At 39.5% G+C, this 24,134-nt stretch overlaps 1 long non-coding RNA gene across 7 annotated transcripts in view; it reads left to right on the forward strand.

The window, feature by feature from the left end:
- LOC149782570 (uncharacterized) overlaps window positions 1-24,134 on the forward strand; it is a 194,474-nt gene that overhangs the window by 5,904 nt on the left and 164,436 nt on the right. Inside the window, exons 1-3 of one of the 7 annotated variants that reach the window (XR_016414391.1) lie at window positions 20,160-20,855; window positions 21,499-21,643; window positions 23,415-23,690. The exons of 5 other annotated variants lie outside the window; for them this stretch is intronic. This is a non-coding gene — a long non-coding RNA (uncharacterized LOC149782570). Of the gene's footprint in view, window positions 1-20,159; window positions 20,856-21,498; window positions 21,644-23,414; window positions 23,691-24,134 lie in introns of those variants that run through there. One more of the 7 variants, XR_016414390.1, reaches the window with a different exon arrangement.

Genomic DNA, 24,134 nt, shown 5'->3' on the forward strand with positions numbered 1-24,134 from the left:
TATATCTGGTACTGTTGGGGTAACACCCATCTTTTACTTTTAAATCTGTATCAGTTACTTGCAATTTTATGGAATTACCTGTGAGGTAAATAAATTAATATTTGTTTTTTTGTTAGATAAGTCTATACTGTATTCAAGTATAATATTCATGCAACTCAAAATGTTGCTTCTGGTAGTATCAGGTTGCTGATTTAAAATTTAATGTGGCATCGCTACGGAAATGCCAAATATGTCAAGAATCAGTTGGACTGCATAATACATATAAGGTTGATTACAATGCCTGTAAACTACATTGGACCAGTTTGTCTTTGAAAAACATGTTCATAGAAAGAACCTCAATCTGATGATCATGAGTAACATTTTATTGTTTAAAAAGCACTGTTTCAAGTTTGTAAGCCACTGAACAGTTCTTAGAATTATGTGCCTGGCCAGGGAACACATTAAAGGCTTTCAGGGATGCGAGTTTCTGCATCAAATGCACATGAAATGCTCAGAGAACACACCTTTTCTCCATGTAATACACCCCCATGATGGTCCTCAGTTTCCACCATAATACTCCCCATTTTACATTTTTTGTTAGCCATGGCCGACCTGCAGAATAGCTAATGATTAGACTTAGGTAAATGAGCATGAAACCAGTTTGACTAAATAACAGCTAATCCTTCTCTGATGTAATGACTTAAAAGAAACTGATGTTCTACTGAATGTGTATTTACATGTAAGCACCTGCGATTGTTTGGCACATAAAAGATGCCCCTTGTTGTTTAAATCATGTTTAAATTGATATTGATGCATATATAAACCATGAAAGTGATCAAGGCTGTCTCTGAGTTTGAGTTGGACAGTACTGTCCAATCATTAATATGTGACAGTAATAATGATAATAATAAGTGCTACTTCAGTGATTAGACTAGGGCACTACAGTATCAGTAGGCCCTTTGTAAAGGGTGCAGAAAAGTGCTTTGACTCATAAAAACAATTCACCAAAACCTTTTTTCATATTTCAGAAAATGAAATTACAATAAAAACAACACAAATGTTAATAACAGGCATTAAATATACAAAAGTTAGAGCACAAGTGAAGACAACCAAGAGAACTCAAACTTGGAATGTATATTTAATGTAGACCCTGTTTCAAGTATAGTAAAAGGTGCAAATGATACACTCTAATTGTGAAACGATGTCAGAGGAGGCTTTGTAATTCTGAAAGTTGACATCCATATCATCTAAATGGAGGAGTTAGATTTATTTGTTTCCCACAACCTAGTTGAAACTTGGATGGATAATAGCTTGTGGTTGCCCACGTGATCAGCTGAACGTGGACGCAACTGATAGCAATTACCACATGTTTGTTTGCCCAAAAGTCTGTAGAAAAGCATGTCCCATCAATAATTTGAAAATAAAAAATAAAAAAACAGAAATAGAAATTTTGAACACTTGAATATGTTTGGAGAACCCCCTTACCTCTGGCATTGCTGTGTGTGTGTTTTCTATATGAAGCACTAGACTTGAGATTGCATCATTTTAATGGTTGAACAGTTTCATTTAATGTTGATAATATATTTACTATTTAAGGCAAGTTTTGACAATAGGAAATAAACATTGATATTTTAAATTGTCAGTTATATTTAAGTTTTAATATTTGTAAGTATACAGATTTTCCGACTTTAAAGTCCTAACGTAGCCATGGGCAGTTTGTGAGTTCCAAGTGCTGAGATTACTGACTCTAAACAGTCGGCTTTGAAAGATTGTTTTGATGCCTGTCACCAATTTCAAACTGATGAAGTGATTATTATTAATAATATAACTCTTTGAGATTTCTTTCAAAGCTGTGTTTGCAAATAAAAGGCACTCATCCCTAATGATTAACCATTAGGAAGTTTAATATTGGACTATTTAATGAGGGACTCAGTTTTAACTGTTTTCTTGCTGGATGGCTACTAATCATTAGCCACTAGGAAGTCTAATATTGGACTATATAATGAGAGAATCAGTTTTAACTGTTTTCTTGCTGGATGGCTACTAATCATTAGCCACTTGGAAGTCTAATACTGGACTATATAATGAGGGAAACAGTTTTAACTGTTTTCTTGCGGGATGGCTACTAATCATTAGCCACTAGGAAGTCTAATATTGGACTATATAATGAGGGACTCAGTTTTAACTGTTTTCTTGCTGGATGGCTACTAATCATTAGCCACTAGGAAGTCTAATATTGGACTATATAATGAGGGACTCAGTTTTAACTGTTTTCTTGCTGGATGGCTACTTAAAGATCAATGATCAATAGATCTTTAAATGAAAATGTAGATACAGAAAAATGTCATGATATATTGAAACATCATTAAAATTAAGTTCAAATGGTTTTGTTCTTGGCTGTTTAATTTTTAAGTTTTTTTTATTTACCTAAATGTCTCTTTCTTTCTCTTGAAAATCGGGGCCCCGAGTGGCCGAGTGGTCTAAAGCGTTCGCCGTTACGGATCACTGCCATCTCACCTCTGTCTGCGCCGGTTCGAGTCTCAGATTCAGCCAATGTAGATATGTGAGAAAGCATGCCAGTAGCTTCTCGTGGGTCGATGGTTCTTTCCGGGGTTTTCCCGGGTTCTTCCTCCACCATTAATACTGGCCGCCATATATAGCCTATTGTGTGCTGAAAAATGGCGTTAAACCCCACAACAACAACAACAAAAAAAATCTCTTGAAAATCTAGCCATTTCCAAAACCATTATCTACCTATCCATTTGTCACTCTATTTTTATGCATGTGTATGTTTCTCTTTGCTCTTCTGACTATGTCTGGATTCCCTTCCTCTTTTTCCTCATTTACATATCTATCTACATACTATTTTTTGGATAACTCTGATTATCGACATATGGTTTTAAGATGCAAGCAAAGATAAAATGTAAGCATAACTTCTAAGTTTGTGGGGGATGGGCATGCAGTAGTCTGTGATTGGGGGGAATTGTAGGAAGTTGAAAATGGGTCTTTGTTCCAATGAAAAATGCTTATCAATACAGAAATATTCCCAATTTGAGCAATTTATCCATGAACACTCTTTTCCCAACCTGCCCAATCCCGTACAGAAAAATCTCACCAGTTCACATGAGCTGCTCATAAGCTGCACATGAGAACCTTGTTAGAAATGTATGCAAATTGGGTAGATTTTGCAGGCTCATGTGTGCAGTTTGTTAGATCTTGTGAGCCAAGGAAAAACTAACCTGATTCTCACGTGAGCAGATTTTGCTCACGTGAGAATCTAAATTTTCACATGAGAAAGTAGAACTTAGAAAACATTCTTTTCCATTACATACAACCATGTTTGAAAATAAGGCAGAGTTCTAATTTCTCACGTGAGTTATCACGTGAGAAACTTGGACTTTGATTCTGATTAAACACTTATTTCAAATTTATTCAAAGTTGGATTTTCTCATGTGAGTTATCACATGAGCAATTTGGACTTAAATATTTTGTGTAAATGTTGAATGTCAAGCATCTCCATTATTGTCAAATAAACATAATTTCTATTTTGCACTTGTTCATGTTGCTTTGTTGTATTTTTTAAATTTTAAAACATCTTCAACTTATTTTCTCACAGTGAGTTTTAATCTTATTTTGACCCAACAGGCTCCTTGTATTTGAAGATATTAAGGTTCATTTCACTGTTCATAAAACAAAACAATTCAGAATTAAGGTCTTGTATAACCAGACTACCCATTAACCTTTAACAGCTGTCAAAGAATAGAGTTAATAACTTGCATACTAATCGTGGTTAATGTTTAATAAAGTAATCCGTAAAAAGGTGAAATGTTTCTCTCCCCAAAATACACAGTTTACAAATATAAAAAGGAAATAAAACTTTTGCCCTAAAATGAATCCTATGTTCCATAAACATATGATGCAGCTCCTTTATTCACAAACTTCTAAAACCCCACTATAAAATTGTAAAACAAATACATAGCCACATATCTGGAAAAAAAAAAAACCACTGATGCACAGTCCTTTTGGCCTAATAAACTCTCAAGTCATTTTCCAGAAAAACATAAACTACGTCGTTTTCTTCCATGCCTAACATTCGCACAAAAAGTCAATACAATCTTATACTTACTGAATTGTGTAATTCGGCTTAGGGGTCATCCATTCAGTACGTATGCAAAAATCTGGCAAAGCTTGACCCCCCCCCCACGCATGCATACTTTTTTTTTACGCCCCCCCCCCCGGCGTACGTACGCTTGACGCCCCCCTCCCCATATTCTATAAAACGGCCTATGTTTAATCCACGCAGAAACCATAAAGGATTAATAATATTAACGTGTTTAATAAAACATTGTCCACCGACGTTGAATGTCTGGCATCAAAGAAATACACGGGGTAACATTAAACATTTTGTCTAGTGTCCGCCAAAATTCAAACGCCAACTGAGCAGTCGAACAGGTTACGTATTAGACAAATTATTATCGAGGTTTCACCCCAACCCCGTTTCCTATGCATATGTACATTATCAGTATAAAAAAAAAAACATGTACTGTACATAAAATTTAATAAATCCAGCAGCAGGGGGGGCGAATCGGACATTTTGTCCAATCGTTATTTTGCTTAATTATTACTTTCTGCACTCAACGATCTAGTGTCGTCAGCGCCTGGTAAAAAAAGAACGACGTCGTCGTTGGGGGATCGTCCAAACGTCATTTGGTTTAATTAACACCTTCTGCGCGTCGATCCCCAGCGTCGTCAGCGTCCGGTAAGCACGTCGACGACCGCGTCGATGTCATTGCCCCCCCCTGCTGCTTACAATGAAAATTATTTACAACTAACCGAATATTTGGTCAAGTCCGATACGATATCGTGTCCGAGGATCATGTAAATTTATCGTTACGAATCCATGTGGGGTCGACTGAGCATGACTAAAAAAGTTTCGAAAAACATTAAAGTCCATGTCACCGCCGCACCATGTCTGCCAAATATTTCGTAGCGTGTGTGTATCAACGCCGTTGAACACAGCAAGAATATTACAGTTGTCTCTAATTACTTTTGGAATCTGAGTGTATCGTTGAGTGACATATATCACGTCAGTGTTTTTATGCCTGCCTCTGGAAAATATCCTAGCTGGGTTTTTTTGATTGTCTAACATAACATCATCGTACACGACTAGATTGTTAACGTCGCCATCAATATCATCAATACCCGGTGCATCATTGATATCCGTAATAAACTCAATAACATTTTTTTTAGCGATCGCTGATGCATTCTCGTTGAAATCTTTCAACACCTCGTAGCATCGTTGATCATCTACGCTAGGAGCAACCAAATACAACTTATCCCACTTCATCCATCTCATTATTAAATTGAGTAACAATTGCGTCTTGCCGGATCCAGATGGTCCGATGATAATCATCCGGATCGAGTTTGGTAACGCTGCAACATGCTTAACTGGTTCTCTTGTTTTAGTCGCCGAAAAATCAATTATATTCATATCTCTATACATAAATTATGGATCTATATTGTGTGAAGTGTAGAGTACGTACTGGCACAAATGATATGACAACCGCTACAACAAGAAATAACAGATCGGCCCTTACTGGCAAGTGTGTACAATGCGGTACAAAGAAATTTAGATTTATTTCTATTAGACCCGGAGATGTTTTAAAAAAAAGCGAGGAGGTGACATCGCAGCCAAATTGGCAAAACTCCCCGGAACACCGTGGGCAAAGTATCCAGGGGAAAAACACCTCCCAGGATATAACTACTGTGGCCCCGGAACACGATTAGATATTAGACTCGATGATCAAAATCAGCCCAAACCCGGTGAGTATCCAATAAACGCTATCGATAAGGCGTGTCATGCTCATGATGTTGCTTACAAAAGTAGCGATCTGCAACAGCGTCATATCGCGGATGTAAAATTAATTCACGCATTAAATGCTATTCCTGATAAATCCGTCAAAGAAAAATTGGCCTCATGGTTGGTAAAATCGGCTATGAAAGGTAAATTAATGATTGGAAGCGGAGCTTCTGGCGCTGGTAATTGAAAACGATAGCGTTTATAATAACAACATGGAATCCATCTATTATTCTCCGAGAGGATACTGGAAGGGAAAGGCCGCAATTGGTAAGCTTGCAAGCGCTGCAAAGGTAACAAAGACCACTGCGGCTAATTGGTTATCCAAACAGGCTATATGGCAAATCTATCTACCACCGCCTAAACAAATCAACTTCTCGCGCTTTGATGTCAGCGTACCTAATGAAGTTCATCAGGCTGATATACTATTTTTGCCGCATGACAACGGTTACAAATACGCGCTAACCGTAGTTGATGTTGCGAGTCGATACAAACAAGCGGAGCCGTTAAAAACAAAGTCGGCAACTGAAGTAGCCGCTGCGTTTGAAAGAATTTATCGAAGAGGCGCTCTGCGCTGGCCAAATCTATTACAAGTTGATCCCGGTAGTGAATTTCGCGGCGCTGTTTTATCAACGCTGAAACATCATAGCGTCGCGATACGACGAGGTCATACTGCGCTACATCGTGATCAGGCAATTGTTGAACGATTCAATCGGACTCTCGCTGAACGGTTATTTGGATATCAATACGCGAAGGAATTCATCCAAGAAAAACGATCTCGTGAATGGGTTAAAAGGTTGCCAGGTGTAATCGCAGCGTTAAATAACGAGATTACCCGAGCAATCAACATGAAGCCCAGCGACGCGATTAAATACGAGTATATACCCGGAAAATCAAAAATAAATAGCGTTTCCAAGCCGATTCTTGGCGATGTCACTGTTAGATATCTATATGAACCAGGAGAGCTTGAAGGCGGTAAAAAAAGAGCTACTGATCCTATTTGGAGTGTTACCACACATAACATATCAACGATAACACGATCAACTGGTAGACCACCGATCTATAGACTGGATTCAACTGCTCCTCAGCGCGGATTTACACGCGAGCAACTACAAGTGATACCTAACGATACTCAATTGCCCCCACCTGGTCTTAACTAGCGCCGTTGCGTCTATTGCACTCAAGACAGGTCAACCTCACATTGTTTTTGACATGACCGAGACTGTTATCGATCCTATCCACGGTAAATTGGCGAGTGTCTTTATCCGAATAACGCCAACTCATTATACAATTGCAACTCGCGCAGTGATTATTCTGTTGTTGTCGTAGCGAGATTATTAATTCGGCATCAATATCAAAACGCCGCTGTTTTTTTTTTATCCTGTTGGCGGTAACCCGAGAGTTTTCTATCAATGACGCTTGCATCGATGGTGTCTTTGTCGCCGGCTTCGTCGGTGGCTTCGTCAATAACAATTCTTCGAAGCTGATTTATCCTTCGTACTCTGGACACTGCAAGATAGACTAGATTCGACCATTCGATGCGATTATCAACTATCCAAACAATTGTGTCCGTGATGGTTAGTCCCTGCGAGGAATGTATTGTTGTTGCGTATCCTAGCGTCCACGGGGATTTATCAGCACGTAGCGCGTCCTCGACGACACCGATATCAACGAGCACGATATCATTCAGCACGAGAATTTGTTTTTCTGTCCGGCCTGGAATTTCAACTTCAATGTTCTGCCGCCGTGTGTCCGCGGGTCTATAACATAACGGCACTGGACGCGTTGGAAACTTTTCCTTATGCAACGTAAACAACTTCCGCTGAAGTGTGTCTCTGACTATCTTTCTACTCGCTACAATCAAATCGTTTGGTCTCCATGTTTCCCAGAATTCATTCAACGGCGTTTCCGGAATCACCTCGCGGATTATTTCACACTGAACTCTATCCGGCTGTAATCTGATTAGTTTTTTAACCTCGCGCAGTTGTTCATCAAGTGCTCGGTAATCAGTATCGGTTTCTTCATAATAGTCCACGAACCCGCTCAACCAATCATGTGGACCCTCGCCGACAAATGGTGGTGGTTGGCCATGGTCCCCACACATGATTACCGCTGTATTCGCGCGCAGCAACCACTCAAGAAACATTTGTAAAGTATCTAACGAAACAGTACATATCTCATCCCAGATGATAATGTCGGGAATAAATTTTTCACCCATTCGATCAGGAGTCCACTCACCGCCGCTGTATCGAAAAAAGCTGTGATAAGTAACGGCGTCAACATTTCGTTGTTTTATCTCTCGCGCTAGTCTATGGGTCGGTATAAGCACGATTATACTTGCCCGCGTTCGAAATAATTCAATTGCCCGAGTCGTCTTTCCTGACCCGCCACAGCCGCTTAAATAAACCGTCTTGTGTCTACAAATTGGATCAGAACACGATGGTGCATTAGACCATTCTGACAATTTATCACCGCGTAAGTAGTTGTTCTCAACGGTGACATCTGCTGACGGGGAATAATCGCGTCGTATTTCATTTTTAATTCTCCATGTACCCCAACTCTCGTCCGGACTAGTAAACTCGGCTACGTTTCCCTTATACTTCGCGTCTATATAAAATGAATCAACGGCTACTCTAACCGCGGTGTCGGGAAATCTATTTATCATCGAGAATAAATTGATAGCGGCGTAACCCAGCATAGACGCCCTCAAATGCGGATACGCGGGGCTGTCTCCATCAAAGTAGGTAACAACTGTACCCAACTTTGTTCCATTGGACAAGAAAGCTGTTTTGCAGTTCACGTATCTATTTTTTGCCACTGTGTCCTTGATTACGAAATCATATTCTGCGTCATCTATAATCAGCCGTGAGCAATATCGTTTGTAGTCGTGGTTTTTTCCACCTTGTGTGAACTTACCAATTATTTTTCTACCGAGATCTTTTGCCTCGCGGTTTCGTTGGTTAAATATCCTCCTGGACCATTCGATGATATATTCCTCGTCGGCATCAATGTTTTTTCTGGACTCGTCAATTATGCTATCTAGACGCTCCGGTTCTGGTAACCAGACTTCAGTCTGTGCCCGGTATGATATAATCGCGTCACTGACAATCAACGAAACTAGCATGCTACAATCAATCATATACCGTAACAGCGCTATTGGCAGCCACTTCTTTTCAGCCATGTGTCTACCGATCCAAATATAGCAACAGCGATGGAGTCCTGCCGCGAATTCAAATGATACTATGCGAGCGAATCCGGTTAAATCAAAATCAGGCAGTGGTCCATTAATAGCAACACGAGTCATTTCATGTCTGGGGTGTCCAAATCGTTTGAAATACTCAGCGGCGGATCCATACCCGAGAAAACTCGCTGGATAACAGGCAACCATATCAACGGAAATCATAGCGTCGTGGTTGTATTCAGTGTTCCATAGTCCACCGTGATAGTATTCCAAACAACTGGATTGTACATCCGGTAGAAATTCCTTGCGCGTTGGTCTCCACGCATTTTTCCTTGCTGCAACATGAGCTACAACCGATGGAATCGTAAAACAATTTGTTAGCAGTTGTTCATCATGCTCTTCAAATTCCATGGCGGTTTTTTTCATCTTGTTGTGAAATGCTTCAGTGCGATATAATTCACCGTTTGGTCTTACAAACTGATCAAAGGTATCCATGTCGTTTTCAGCGCTGCGAAGTAACCACATTGATACAGGGTCGTTTTTACACAAGTAGGCAATAGCATCAAATAGTTTCCTCTCCGCGAGAAAACCATCCCGGGAGAATTCTTCTCCTAAAAATTCTTCGGGTATATACTTTACTGTTCTATCCCGTGGAAATATTGTGATCGCGGGCGTCCATGCGTGTTCGTTATGATCAATAATTTTGATTGGGGCTCCCTTCGATTTATACTTCGATTCGTATAATACTTCACCGGTTATCGTTGTAACGGTTATTGGAAATCTCAGCGATGTTTCTAATCTCGCTATGTCGCTGATGGTTGCTCCACGCTCTTTTACGGTTAGTTCCCACTGGTTGATTTTGCTACGTCGTAAATTAGTCAATTTGTTTCCTCGACATGCATTTGTAAAATGCTCTATTATTCGTTCTGCTACACAATTTATCCCAGTTGACTGTTTCATCGGTTTCAGTTTTCCGATATCAGGTTTCTTATTTAACGGGTATATTCCATAAACAACTGCTGTTTCAGGATACGCTCGTTCATAGTATGGTCTATCAATTCCGGTTAACAACCCCGGCTTGGAGTCGCGGCTGACAGTGACTGTTTTCTTGTCGCTGAGAACTGGTTCAAATTTATCACGCATGATCCAATCGCCTGATTCCACCCGGACAATGAATTTTACTCTGAAGAAATACCTTTTACCGTCAAGTTGTGATATTATCGTTGCTGCGCGGTCGTCGTTCATGGTAGCATCAACAACACCATCAATTCGAAATGTTGACCAACTATGAGATGCACCATCACGCTTGAATTCATTGATACAATCGCGTATTTTACTCAACAGGGTTTTATCGTTTATTAACGCTTTTGGTGTGTCCTTGAGGACTCTATCGAGATTGAACTTAATATTTTTCCAGGGCTTAATTACTGCTAATCTCTCAAACTCATCCATATAATTAAAACAAGTATTTAAATAAAAGAATATAGTATAATGAATAAATGCAAATGGTTGATGATTGGGTCGACAACCCCGTGCAATAAATCATGCAGAGGTGAATTCTGCGGGTATCATTTACAAAGCGTTCGTAATGGTTCTCTTGGCCCCCTCCCGTGCTTGGTTTGTCACGTCGGTGTAAGAGGAAAATCGCAGTTGTGTATCAATTGTGGCGGAAAGCGATACAGGGAACTAAAACGCTATTACGATAAACGAATAAAAAACGCCGTCATCGACCCCACCGCCGACAAAATCATCAAAACTCCTCAAGACTACGTTGAAAGATTCATAATTAAACCAAATAATAAATTAGACAAGTAGTATTATTATACAAATGGACCAAGAGTTCAGACCTCACCCTGTGTTTGTTAATTACGAGGCATCTCGCGACGGCATTGTTAGAAATCGTAGACTGAAGAAGCCGGTTGGATGGAAAAATAATCAGGGGTATTTGATGTTTGGTGCCGGAAAAAAGAAGTATTTTGTTCATAGGGCGGTATTTGAAGCATTTAACGGATTAATCGAGAATGGGCTTGTTATTGATCATATTAATAATAATAAGACTGATAATTCTCTTACAAACTTGCAAGCTATCTCGCAAAGTCAAAATACCAAAAAAGGGGAAACTGGTAAATACTCAAAGAAAGCAAAACCCGTAAAGTCATTTGATACAACAACTCACGAGGAAAAAATATTTCAGTCGATGAATGAGGCAGGAAAATATTTTGACATTTGTATCGCCTCAATACGAAGAGTAGCAGAACGAGTATATCAAACAGCGATCTCAAAAAGGACCGGACACAGAATTCGATTTTCATATATAACATCAAAGGGAGATAACTCGTTTTGTGATAGCGTCGCATGACAAGAGTTATGTCCCTTGAAGTCCAATTAATGTTGCGATTAATTAATCATTTTACGATGAAAACTAATGAAATACACGCTGTTATCTAACAGCTGTATTCTTTTTTTTAATGTTTTATTTGAGTATTTGGTTTCATTTAAATGCCGTGAAACACCATTAATAAGTATTTAAGGATTCAAACGATTCAAGGGAATTCAAATTAACACACATCTTGTGACTGACGCCGCTGTATTAGTCACTTTATATATAAGATGACTCGTTATAAGCCTGGGGCTTTCGAAAGCCAATTCAACTAATCAAAACTAACCCACGCTCTTGACCCGGGCGTGTGGTTGTCTTTTGTTCACAATCATGCAACCGGGTTAATTTAATTGGGTTGCTTTTGATTGGTTGAATTGGCCGTAGAGTTCCGCCCCGCCGTTTTATGTTTGTGCTGTCTTGTGCCGTCCCATCATCCATCAATCATTTCATCGTAAATATATTCATCCTTAATTAAGTACATGTAGTGATGTCCCCCAAGCATATCTTCTGGGCGGTCTACGATGACGTTTGTCACCCTCCCGGAGATGTATGTTTTGGGGTTCCAAGATGTGAATGTCCTTAATTAAGTATATGTATATGCCTGTAATCTGCCACAACACTCGAGTGGAGATCTACGGCATTGTACTGTCCATGTATGCCTGCAATCTGCCACAACACTCGAGTGGAGATCTACGGCATTGTACTGTCCATGTATGCCTGCAATCTGCCACAACACTCGAGTGGAGATCTACGGCATTGTACTGTCCATACAAAAAACGGGGTCAAAAATGACCCCCAATAATTTTATTAAACTTTAAACTTAAATTTTATTAAAATTTTTGATATTAGAAATAAGATGTTTATAAGAATATGGATTCCCAAGACATCAATAATATATTAACTGAGATTTCAAAATTAAAAAATCAAGGAATTGAATTATCTGATGGTCTCGACAGTGAAAAAATATTATCCGATTATGAGATTATTAACGAACAGTCGAAACGGGGGCGTTTTACCCTGGCCCGCGAGTACTTTTTTATAAAACGATTACAACATACGATTAATGAGAACCTGTACCACAATGACGCAAATGCATTCATTGGACTATTCACTGCCGTTGAAATAATACGAAAAAAACTCGGACGTGTTTATGAACGACGCCGGGAGATTTCTAGTAAGATCAAAAACATTAGAAGGATTATAGACGAAAACTCCGTGGAGCCCCCGATGGTACACTCGGCGGAAAATTAGAAATTTGCGGAGCAATTTGCAATAATGGTAGGTGAATCACTTACTACTCGGCTAGCCAGAGAGCGACTAGCAGCGCTTAGAAAGTTTATACCGTTACGAGACAGAGTGAGAGAGAAACTTCAAACGCGACAACAAATGCAAACTGATTTTGCTGTTGGAAGTGAACAGTTATTTGCCCCGGTAACTAAAGCGACTAAGGATGTTACGGCGGTAACTGTACCCGTTCTTGGTGCGCTTGAAAAGATAGCGGCAGAGACAAAACAAACAAAAAGGTCTTTAGAAACACTCCCTGCAAAAATAGCGGCTGCTACAACACGGAGGCCACCACCACTCGCTATAACCGAACCACAAGAACCTTATGTTACAATGGCCGACGAAGAAGAACTAGGCGCTACTGCGAAAAAACCAGAAGAAGAAATACCCGAAGAAACACCAGAAGAAGAAACACCGAAAGAAAAAAAGAAAGAGGGAAATATACCCCGTAATGTTCTTAAAAAGTCCGCAATAGATCAAATTAGAGACATCGACGACGATGAAGAATTAGTTAATTTTGTTGCTACAACATCAACTAAGAGCATTCGAGATGAGTATATCAATGAAGGTTACAAGAAAAAAATAACCTCGACGGAGAACTGGGCAAGAATAGTGTATTTAGCGAGTAAACATAGAGACGCATTACCACATCGTGGTGATCCCGATTACGATGAATTCCTCGAGAAAGTTAAAAGTAGAACACCAAAAAAAGGAAAAGGATACTCTGTTGGTAAAGAATCCTACGGCGTTACCTGCCCTAATAGTGTTCTCAGTGATATATCACGGCTGGAAGTACTAATCGGAGGAAAACGAGCCGGAAATAACTCTACGGAAATAATCAATGAGGCCGCTGATATTTGTAAGCGGTTATTTACAGGCGGTATTATGGACATTAATGCATATCGAACGCTCATAGACGAGCTCGTGGATGATTAATTGGAAAACTGGTGTTTTTAATAAGGATGATCATACACTACAACCATGATAAACCAGTACTCGTCTACGTGGTAAACTCGCGATTGCCTGTTTACCGCGCGTACTATGGAGATGGTCTCGGTAGCACCATTGCGGGGTTATTTACAAGAATGGCTCCAAAAGTAGCGCCGTTAGCCAAACAATTAGGAATGAAGGCTATTGATGTTATTCGTGATAAGGGTATTAGTGCTATTGGAGATGTTGCCGGAAAGGCGCTTTCAGCCGCGCGGAACAAACTAATGTCGTTGGTGAAATCCAAGAGATTCTCAAAAAGAAAACAGATGCCATCAACGATAGTGATGCCTGCAAATGTCAGTAAAGTAATAAATAACGCCGTGGAAGAAAAACTAGAGTCGTTGGCGACGACTCAGTCGTTGGCGACGACTCCGTCGTTGGCGACTTCGCCATCCGCCGATGCGGCAACCAACGCGCTCATGAACGCGATAGCGGGAAGTGGTCTACGACGAAAATATCGCAATTGAAAACATCAACATGATAAATAATAGAATGTTTGCGCGTACCGCTGATCCCGCGTTTGATATGGACGCCCCAGTGCGCAGGGATGATTCTGTCCGTGATTATCAATTTTATTCTTATTATGCAGCGCAACCCGACCTACGATCGCGAATTGAACTTCAGGTCCAAGATACCAGTAAATACTTTCTGCCGTGTGAAGCGTTTATCGAAATCGAGGGAGAACTCGTGACAAATGCCGCCGATAATGCACCATACGCAGATGACCATCGTGTTCGAGTTGGCTTCGTCAACAACGGTATCATGGCGTTATTTGAGAGCGCCAGATATCTTATTGACGGGCGAGAAATTGAATCAATAGAACGCGAGGTTGATGTTGCAACGACGATAATTGGGTTGGCGAGATACTCGGATGATTATACAAGATCGGCGGGCCCATCTATAATGTTCGCAAAGGACACCACTAATAACGCTGATCATCTTCAGTACATCAACGTGCTGGCGAAAAAAGATATCGCAGGTGATCAGGCTGAAGCAGCCAATCCAGACCGCAGAGCAAAACCGGACGCTGATTTCACTGTTACAAAAAGTCTTAACGATAATTACAATATGGGATTCGCAACACGAGTAGGAATGTTGCAAGGACCACGCCGAAAGTTTTCATGCGCGATTCCACTCCATCACATATTTGGATTCTGCAGAAATGTTAGAAAAGTCATCTATGGGGCTAAGCATACAATCGCGCTGACGCGAAGGGGCGATGATAACAATGCAATATGGCGTGCTGCTGGCGTCGCTGCCGGTAAAGTCATTTTAACTAAAATGGCATTGTGGATGCCGGTGCTGACTCCATCAGTTACCACGGAAGCACGATTGTTAGCATTTATGGAACAGGGGGGGAAATCGTTGTTAAGTTGGCTAGCGGTAACAACTGATGCTAAAGAGGATAACGTCGCCGATACGTTTACATGGCACTTGGCGTCAAAACAGGGTGTTTCAGCCCCGCGTCATATATTCATAGCGCTACAGAATAGGGAACGATTGGGCAGTCAAGAACGCAGCCATATGATATTTGATCAATTAGGAGTCAGGGATGTTTCGCTGAGAATAAACGGACAACAGGAACCATCCGAGGACATACAGCTTAATTACGGCGACAACCATATCGCACGTGTGTACCATCGATTGCTGTCATATATGGGTCGTGATCAAAACGTCGACACTGGTTTGCAAATATCACAACTTGATTTTAAAAACCTGTATCCGATTTATTATTTTTCGTTGGAACATCTTGATTTAACGAGACAATCCGTCGTTGATATACACTTCCGAGCTCGTATAGCCCCGGGTGGTGTTAATTATAGAGCGGTTGCTGTCATTCTCAGCGATAAATCAATGCTGCTAGAAGGTGTTGGTGGACGAATGAGAATCGTTGATGCGCCAGTGGAAAACATGTAATTGAAAGCACAAAACGCGTTTACAATAAATGTCGTATAGTGTCGTCAGTGTAGAGTTGACTGATGGTCAAGTCAAGAAATTACGATCAAAGTCGGCTAAACAATGCGGAACCACAATAACGCTGAAGCCGTCACAGATGGCGGGTGGTAATCATAAGATATCGTTGACGGCGCGTCAAATAAAACATTTCAATGATGCGATGAAGAATAAAAAGGGAGTTCAAATAGATTTTTCAGCCGCAGCAATTAAAAACATGGAAAAGACCGGTGGGATATTTCCGCTGTTAGCTGCGATTTCAGCGTTGATTGCCGCGGCGGCCCCAGCAGTGGCTAAGGAGGCGGTGTTAGGAGCCGTTGGTACCGCGGCGGGAATGGCATTGAAGAAGGCAACCGGGAAAGGCTACAAAAAAAACGACCCGTGGCCGGAAAGGGTCTAAGACTACCGGGAACCCCGTATTCATGGTACTCGGGAAAGGGTCTAAGACTACCGGGAACCGTTTATTAACGCAAGAGTCTATGACTCCAATGTCTAATTTTGATTTAATAGACGCCGCAAACGCGTTAGCGATAAAAAACTTCAGAGGTGTTTTTATGAGGGATCAATTACCGGCGGCACCAAGAAATATTGAAACCGGCATAATTAACCTCGATGGGTCCTCCGGAGCGGGAACTCATTGGGTTGCATACGCGATTGATCCGCGTGCGATCGTCTATTTTGATTCATACGGGTTAGCCCCGCCGAAAGAGTTCATGCGGTATATCCGGGCGTGTTCAGCCCGGGCGTGTTCAGCCCCGGTTTTTTATTCCACGCTGCCAACACAGCGATTAAGCGACCCACCGATATGCGGCCGTGAGGTATTGAACGTACTCGCGGCGATTTCATCATCGCGGAAACCACCTCATGTGGTTGTAAACGAATACACTAGTGGGGTCGTAGAAGCTCAACGGATTTTAGAGAATAACATTTACAATAATAATGATTGATATCTGGGGGCGACCGGTTTCGGCGCTGAAAGAATCCACGGAAACGGCCGCCGCCGACATAAAAAAACTAACTGAGGATGAAATCGCTGATATGTTGAATCTAACAAGTGTTGACCCGGGCGAAATAGTTGTATTTCAAGACCGCCAGGGTAAATTGAAATCCGGTAATGTGTCACTGAATGACGTTTTAACACGACGGCGTGATGCCACCGAGGACACTATCGCGTTATATACCAGCGACGGACGACTCAAACCGGGTGAACATATATTGGAGATAACGAATAGGATAATATTAACCCAAGACGATCTTATAAAGTTGAGGGAATTTATAATCGAACTCAACGTGCATGTGAAAAAAACTACCGATAGTTTTTTTGGGATCCCGACGGTAACCGAACCAAATCTTGCAACAATAAAAAATACTATTTCGGAGTTTACAACGCTGTCGGGCCAATTTTGCACGTTACGAAAAAATTTTAACAGGGTTGATAACGCCGTTGATAAATTCCTTGGTAAAAAAAATGTCAAACCGGATGAGATTACAACAACTATAAATGATATCACTGCGTATGGACAGGAAATAGAAACAATCAAAACTGATGTTGCAACGAACAAAAGGAGTGTAGACGCGCATGAACGGGAAATAGAAATAATCGGCGCTAATGTTGCAACGATCATAAATAATGTAGACTCGCATGGACGGAAAATAGAAACAATCAAAACTGATGTTACAACGATCATAAATAATATGGACGCGCATACACAGGAAATAGGAACAATCAAAACTGATATTGAAGCGAACAAAAAGAGTGTAGACGCGCATACACAGGAAATAGGAACAATCAAAACTGATGTTGAAGCGAACAAAAAAAATGTAGACGCGTATTGGCGGGGAATAGGAATAATTAAAACTGATGTTGCAGCGAACAAAAAAAGCATAGACGTGCATACATATGAAATAGGAACAATCAAACTTGATGTTGCAGCGAACAAAAAAAGTATGACCGAGAATACACGGGAAATAGAAACAATCAAAACTAATGTTGTAACGATCATAAATAATGTAGACGCGCATGGACAGAGAATAGAAACAATTAACACTAATGCTATAGCGAGCAAAAAAAGTATAGACGTGCATGAAGGGGAAATAGAAGTACTCAAAATTAATGTTATAGCGAACAAAAAAAGTATAGACACGCATATACAGGAAATAAATACACTCATTACTAGGGTTGCAGCGAACAAAAAAGATGTGGACACGCATATACAGGAAATAGGAACGATTAAAACTGATGTTGAAGCGATTAAAGACGGACTACCGAGAGTAGCAGAGCAATTCGAAAAAATAAAAATCCCTCATGAGAACATCATCAACACAGTATACACAATTCGGCATGGATCATTCGATTGGACTCCTACACAGAATACAGTAAATATTACCGCAACTGTTAAGGGTATTTATCGATTGACACTGGTTTCAATGATGCAGTTTAATATATTATCGTCGAGTTCATCCGGGTTTAACAATACAATATCAACAATTATAGACAAGAACGCAACTGAACAGTTTACAATTTATGCCGTTGATAGAAATCTAGCCGGGGCAAACATTACATGGTATGTGGAATTTGCAGCGAATCTAAGTAATTAAAAACACTAGCTCTTTTAAAATAAAAATGACCACCAAGGAAATTGAATCAGAGGTATCACCGACGTCACATCAATATCGATTCGATACCGCAAAAGAATTCTCCGCGAACTTAAAAACGCTTTCCGAACAATACCGTGCAAAAATAAAAAAATACCGCCGAAAAATAACCGCCATCGACGCGGTCGTGTACTCAGTGTCGGGCATAGTAGCTGGCGCCGGTGTTATTTTATCCACGGTAACCACGATAGCCCCGATCGCTGTTCCAATCGCTGTCTCCGCGATGACAACAGTTGCTGGAGTCGCCAACGCAATCACTAGGAAGATATCATCGTGTTTTCAGAAAAAACTCAACGAGTATACAGTAAAACATCAAATAGTATCCGACGCGTACTCGAAATTATCCGGGTTGATCTCGTTGTCGATTGATAATTTGTTCGTATCCGATGTTGAATTCTCCACGATGGTCCAGTTGTATAGCTCCGCGATGTCAAAAATCGAGGATTTTCAACTGGAAGCCGGAACCACCTGGTTGTTGAAATTAGACACTAAAGACAACGAATAATAATAATGTCGCTGAACCCCGAAGGGTTTCAATTACTTCAGCGGATCGCGGAGAACACCACTCCGGTACAAACAAGTATGATATCGATAACATCAACGAAACCCGAATTCAGCATGAACTTCCCATCGCCGGTTCCAGTGAAGGAAATAGCGCTGGCAAAATTGCGAATATATCACAGTTGGCCTAATATTCGAGCGAACGCATTTAACGGACAACAACCTAATAACTCGCTGGTTTTTGCACGGACAAATAAACCCGATGGAACCCCAAACTGGGAGGAGGTTACAATACCAACTGGGTCATACCAAATAGAGCAAATCAATAAAGAATTTCAACGCAGGATAAAATCGATCACAGGAAAGGAATCAAAAATCGCTATTACGGTTCATGAACCGACGTTATCGTCGACGATTGGAATAAGCACACCGGGGTATATGGTTGATATTTATAACAGTTCAATAAGAACCATACTAGGATGGCCTAAGAATCCACCCGCGGACACCCCCCCATCAACTATCCTCAGACACGATAACGGAGATGATGGTAGGCATATTGCTCCATACAACGTAAATATTGCATCGGTGATAGCGATTAATCTAGTGTGTGATGCTATCGAAGGAAGTTACCAGGTAGATACCAAGCAATCAAATCAGGCTCAACAGGGATATATCCTTTATTCGTTTTCACCAACAGCCCCTCCGGGATTTTTAATCGTTGAGAGTCCGATTAATCCGGTCTATATGCGATGCCATGATCGGTTTTTAACGAGAATTAATTTTAGAATTACCGATCAGTCAAATAACCTAATTGATCTACAAGAGGAGGAGTTAGTGATCACTCTGTTTGTAAGATCATAGCAGCAGAGGGGGCGATGACATCGACGCGGTCGTCGATGTGCTTACCGGACGCTGACGACGCTGGGGATCAGCGCGCAGAAGGTGTTAATTAAACCAAATGACGATTGGACGATCCCCCAACGACGACGTCGTTTTTTTTTTACCAGGCGCTGACGACACTAGATCGTTGAGTGCAGAAAGTAATAATTAAGCAAAATAACGATTGGACAAAATGTCCGATTCGCCCCCCCTGCTGCTAATCCGTAAGAAACTGCCTAATCCAGTCGTGTTTGGTTGTGTAGCTGTTTCGCACTGTTTTACACGTGTATATTCTTGGTAATGGAAAATTTTGCTTATTTGCAGCCTTTTAAATGTTCTGATCGTGTCATTTCAAAGTTTATAAAAGAAATTTCCTATTGAAATAATCACAAAACAAATCACTGACGTTTCCGTTAACTTTTCTGTGACCCAGGTTATAAGAGTACACGGTGGAAGAATCGGCTTGTTAGAACCATTAGAGTGTCCTATGGGGCATGGCTCGGCACAATCTACTGTAAAAACATCAAAATTAACTTGGTCTATATTAATTATCTTATTAATGATATGAATTCACTTATAGCTCAGTTTTTATGAAACATCAGATAATAAAATAGCATTTATTTGATAAATAAAATATAACATTAAGAAATACCTGAGTACATGTGTACAAAGGAGTGTAAAATCAGAAGGGCTCCCATCGTTGCTTACAATTTAAATGTCAGTCATACAGTAGTATAAAATAATAAAAGTATTATTTTTATACTAAATGTATGACTGACTTTTATATTGTAATCAATGATACAAGCCCCTATGCGTACAACAACGTGTTTACTAATAATTTACCCTTTATGGCGCCTCAGATAAACTCAACAGATGCTGGATGTTGACCTACAGTGTACATGTAGAATAGCACTTTTAAACCGAACAGACAGAAATTTACGCGCGAGCAATGTTCTCTTAGCAAGGGCCACGCTGTTTATGAAGAAAGTTATTTAATATTCTCCTGCAACATGTTTGCTCTTAAAACATTCTGACAGCAAGAGTGTGGACATCATTAAAATATAGAAACCAACACCAACATCTAAAGATGTCCACGTCGGTACTGATGTTAATGTCCAGTACGAAACTGAAGACGTCGACGTGCTGTTAGGGAAGATTCAAGGATTATGAAAGACTGGTTCTTTGCCGAGAAAGAGGTAAGTTACTTTTTCTCATTTCTTTTTACAATTTTCGCATATAGAATGATCAAAGTGGATAGCCTGAATCATCGACATTATAAGCATAAGCATAAATTCGCATGGTCGTTTAAAATTGAGCCAAGGGTTTGCTTCAGATTTTACTTAAAGATAATAATTCAACCTCCTGTTTCTAAAAATGATATCTACACCACACTATCATCGAATATTTAAGCCTTCCACAATTCAACTGTGCAACCATGTATGGCTCTTACCCCCACCCCCAATAATAATGCGGGCGCTTCAGTGAGGAGCACTTGCGTTACCGATTGAAACAATATGTACAAACATAAATGTTCTTCGTATTATTTTATTGCTGATTGGGTGGATCAAGATAAGCATACTCGATTGAGAACCAAATGCAGTAGCTTGATTCATGATTTTATTCCTAAAAGACATTTGCCCTGTCTGTCAAATATTTTGATTGGTAAATTTAAAATAGAGATTTAATTGGATAAGGATTACAGCTTTTCTTAATGCTTATATACACTTATAGACTAGGACTCTTTTGCCAACCAAATCGTTTTCTCAGTTCAGTGCATTCTTTCTGTTCTGCATAGATTTAAAAAAAAGATCAATTATACTAATTTTTTTCTTTTTACAGATTAAATTTCATGAAGGTCACAAAATTTAATGAACACAGCAAAGTTAGCAATCATTTGAAAGAAGTGCAAAACATTGACAGCAGCAGGAAGAAGTCAGACAAAACTGCATTGCCATGCTAGAGGAAATTCCAACTCCAGTAAAGGGTATGTATAAGACGCTTCAAATCTTTTGATGTAATACACATGATAACATATGCATTTCAGACTCTAAAATTTGACCCCCAATACATTTTTGTTTTTAAATATAAAAATTGGAAACCAGATTTTGAATTTCTTTATATATTGCAAATGTACATATTTTGGAAAAATGTATCCTAAAAGTTTTGGAGAAATCTTCCAGAGGACTGTTCCAGAAGTAGAGATGTCAATTTTTTGGAAATTTCTAATGTGTACCCATCATTCCTAACGATTGGTTACCAGAGTATACAATCAAAAGGAAGCTGAACTGCTTTGTTGTAGGTTCACATGTTCCAACCCCAAAAAGAGCTGTAAGCATAATTATTACTAACATAAGTGGCAAAAATCATAATCTGAGCACGAGTATAAATTACATGCCATTATTACAGAAAACTGTATGAAAAATGTATATGCAGTTATAATTTTTGTCACAAATCAGCTGAACTCGTGTGGATTAGTAGTATGGATGAGAATAGACACAAAAGAAATTATAAATTATTTGTGCATAACAGTCATTTCGACTTGTGTACATGTCTACAGTAACTTTCGCGAATTGTCATAAAGTCCATAAATGTTAATTGTTGTATTATCCTCAACCTGCCATGGTTCATCCCATAACGACGGTCCAGTGCAACATGTTTTTAAGTTTAACAAAATCTCTTTTCTCTAACATTTTTCAGTTACATAACATCCATCAGTTGCATTGATACATCCCGGGTTATTTTTTTTGTTGTTTTTTCTTCTTTTTTTAAAAATGATATCTGGTGCCATTTATTTTCTATTTAAGCTGGACTGCTATGTGTGTAGTATCATAATAGAATGAATCTAGGGCAGATGGTTTCACATTCAAGAACCTGTCTGTTTTCTTGGAACTGTTTGATGTAAAATTCATGCAGAAGTTACAAATGCATCAATTTTTATTTGATTTTTTCAAAAGTGTTATTAAGTAGCAAACTTTTTTTATCTTTATATTTCAGTCTGTATAGTTGTCCATTTCATTCATTTTTTGTCCTAACATGGTGGTATAAGAAGTGCATGTTACAGTAGCCATGTTAAACCAGACATTCATATTGTGCTTAATTTTATTTGACCCAGATAATGTCACCAGGATCTGAAAACAAGAGTGTTTTAAGTCATGAGGAAATTGGCACATGAACCATGGACAGGCATGAAGTTAGGATGGTCAGGCTTGAAATATCAGCGTTGATTCTTAAATAGGTCACTTGAGAAAGGATTGTATTATTATACAGACCACGTATGACAAGTAAAATGTAAGCAACCATATGAGCCCCTGTGAACACCTTTTTTTTAACGGGTACCCAATTGTTCATTTTATTACCCAGGTTATTATCTATGGGAGAATACCCGGGTACACATTGGCATCTTTATCCAGAAGTAGTCAAATTTGGAATAATATGCAACATGACTTGCAGGTATCTCATCAACAGTGCAGTTTATATGTTTGCTACTAAACTATGGTAATTCTATTGGTAGAGCAATTTGACTCATAGTCCAAATGATGAATTTTCAGACTGGGTTGGCTGCATAAGTGTGTCCTTGGGAAAACAGTTGGCTCCTATTTTCACAGTGTGATAAAGTGCCATCTAATCCAAACTACAATTATGTATTTTGCCTTTACCTTGTAAAACGAATCTTTAAAAATCAACCTTACATAATGTCTCAAATGCTGTGATCAGAAGAAAAAAAACTTCTACCAACTTTTTCATTTCCATTTCAGGTTTCATTTTTCAAAAGTTCAAAACTGAGCCTGCTAACTTAAATTCAGTGGTCAACAGGAAGTGCATTGATTCAAAGAGAACAATCTCCAAGTGAAAATATTGTTGCAGACTGGCAAATAATGAAATTCAGAAGCAGGAATGTCAATTACACGTTTTGTTTGCTTCGAATTTTCTGGAACAGTGAAGAATGGTCTTCATGTGAAGCAAATTTCCAGCAGTATCTTTCATTATGACCTTAAAGTGTTTAGAATAAATGTGATGTATTAATATAACAGGTATATACATACATACATACATACATACATACATACATACATACATACATACATACTCTAGTTGTCTTACCTTATTAAAAGATCACTAATCAAACTCAAATTATATGCTTATGATTACTAGATTTGAATATTGATCTTACTCTGTTTAATTCTTGTATTCAATAAAAACTAAATACTATAGTTGTTTTTTGTTGTTTTTGCTCATGTGAGCAAGATGCTGCTCACATGAGCAAAATCTTGCTCACATGAGCGAGGTGTGGCTCACGTGATCAGATCTTGCTCACGTGAGCGAGGTGTGACTCACGTGAGCAAGGTGTGGCTCATGTGAGCAAGGTGTGGCTCATGTGAGCAAGATATTGCTCTTGTTAACAATTCCTGCACATGTGATTTTCTTATTAGACTATTTGCTCACGTGAGTTCTACCTAATTTGCATGTTAAATTGC

Source organism: Sinohyriopsis cumingii, chromosome 15 (assembly GCF_028554795.1).
Source record: "Sinohyriopsis cumingii isolate HCF-2022 chromosome 15, ASM2855479v2, whole genome shotgun sequence".
NCBI classification, from domain to species: domain Eukaryota; kingdom Metazoa; phylum Mollusca; class Bivalvia; order Unionida; family Unionidae; genus Sinohyriopsis; species Sinohyriopsis cumingii.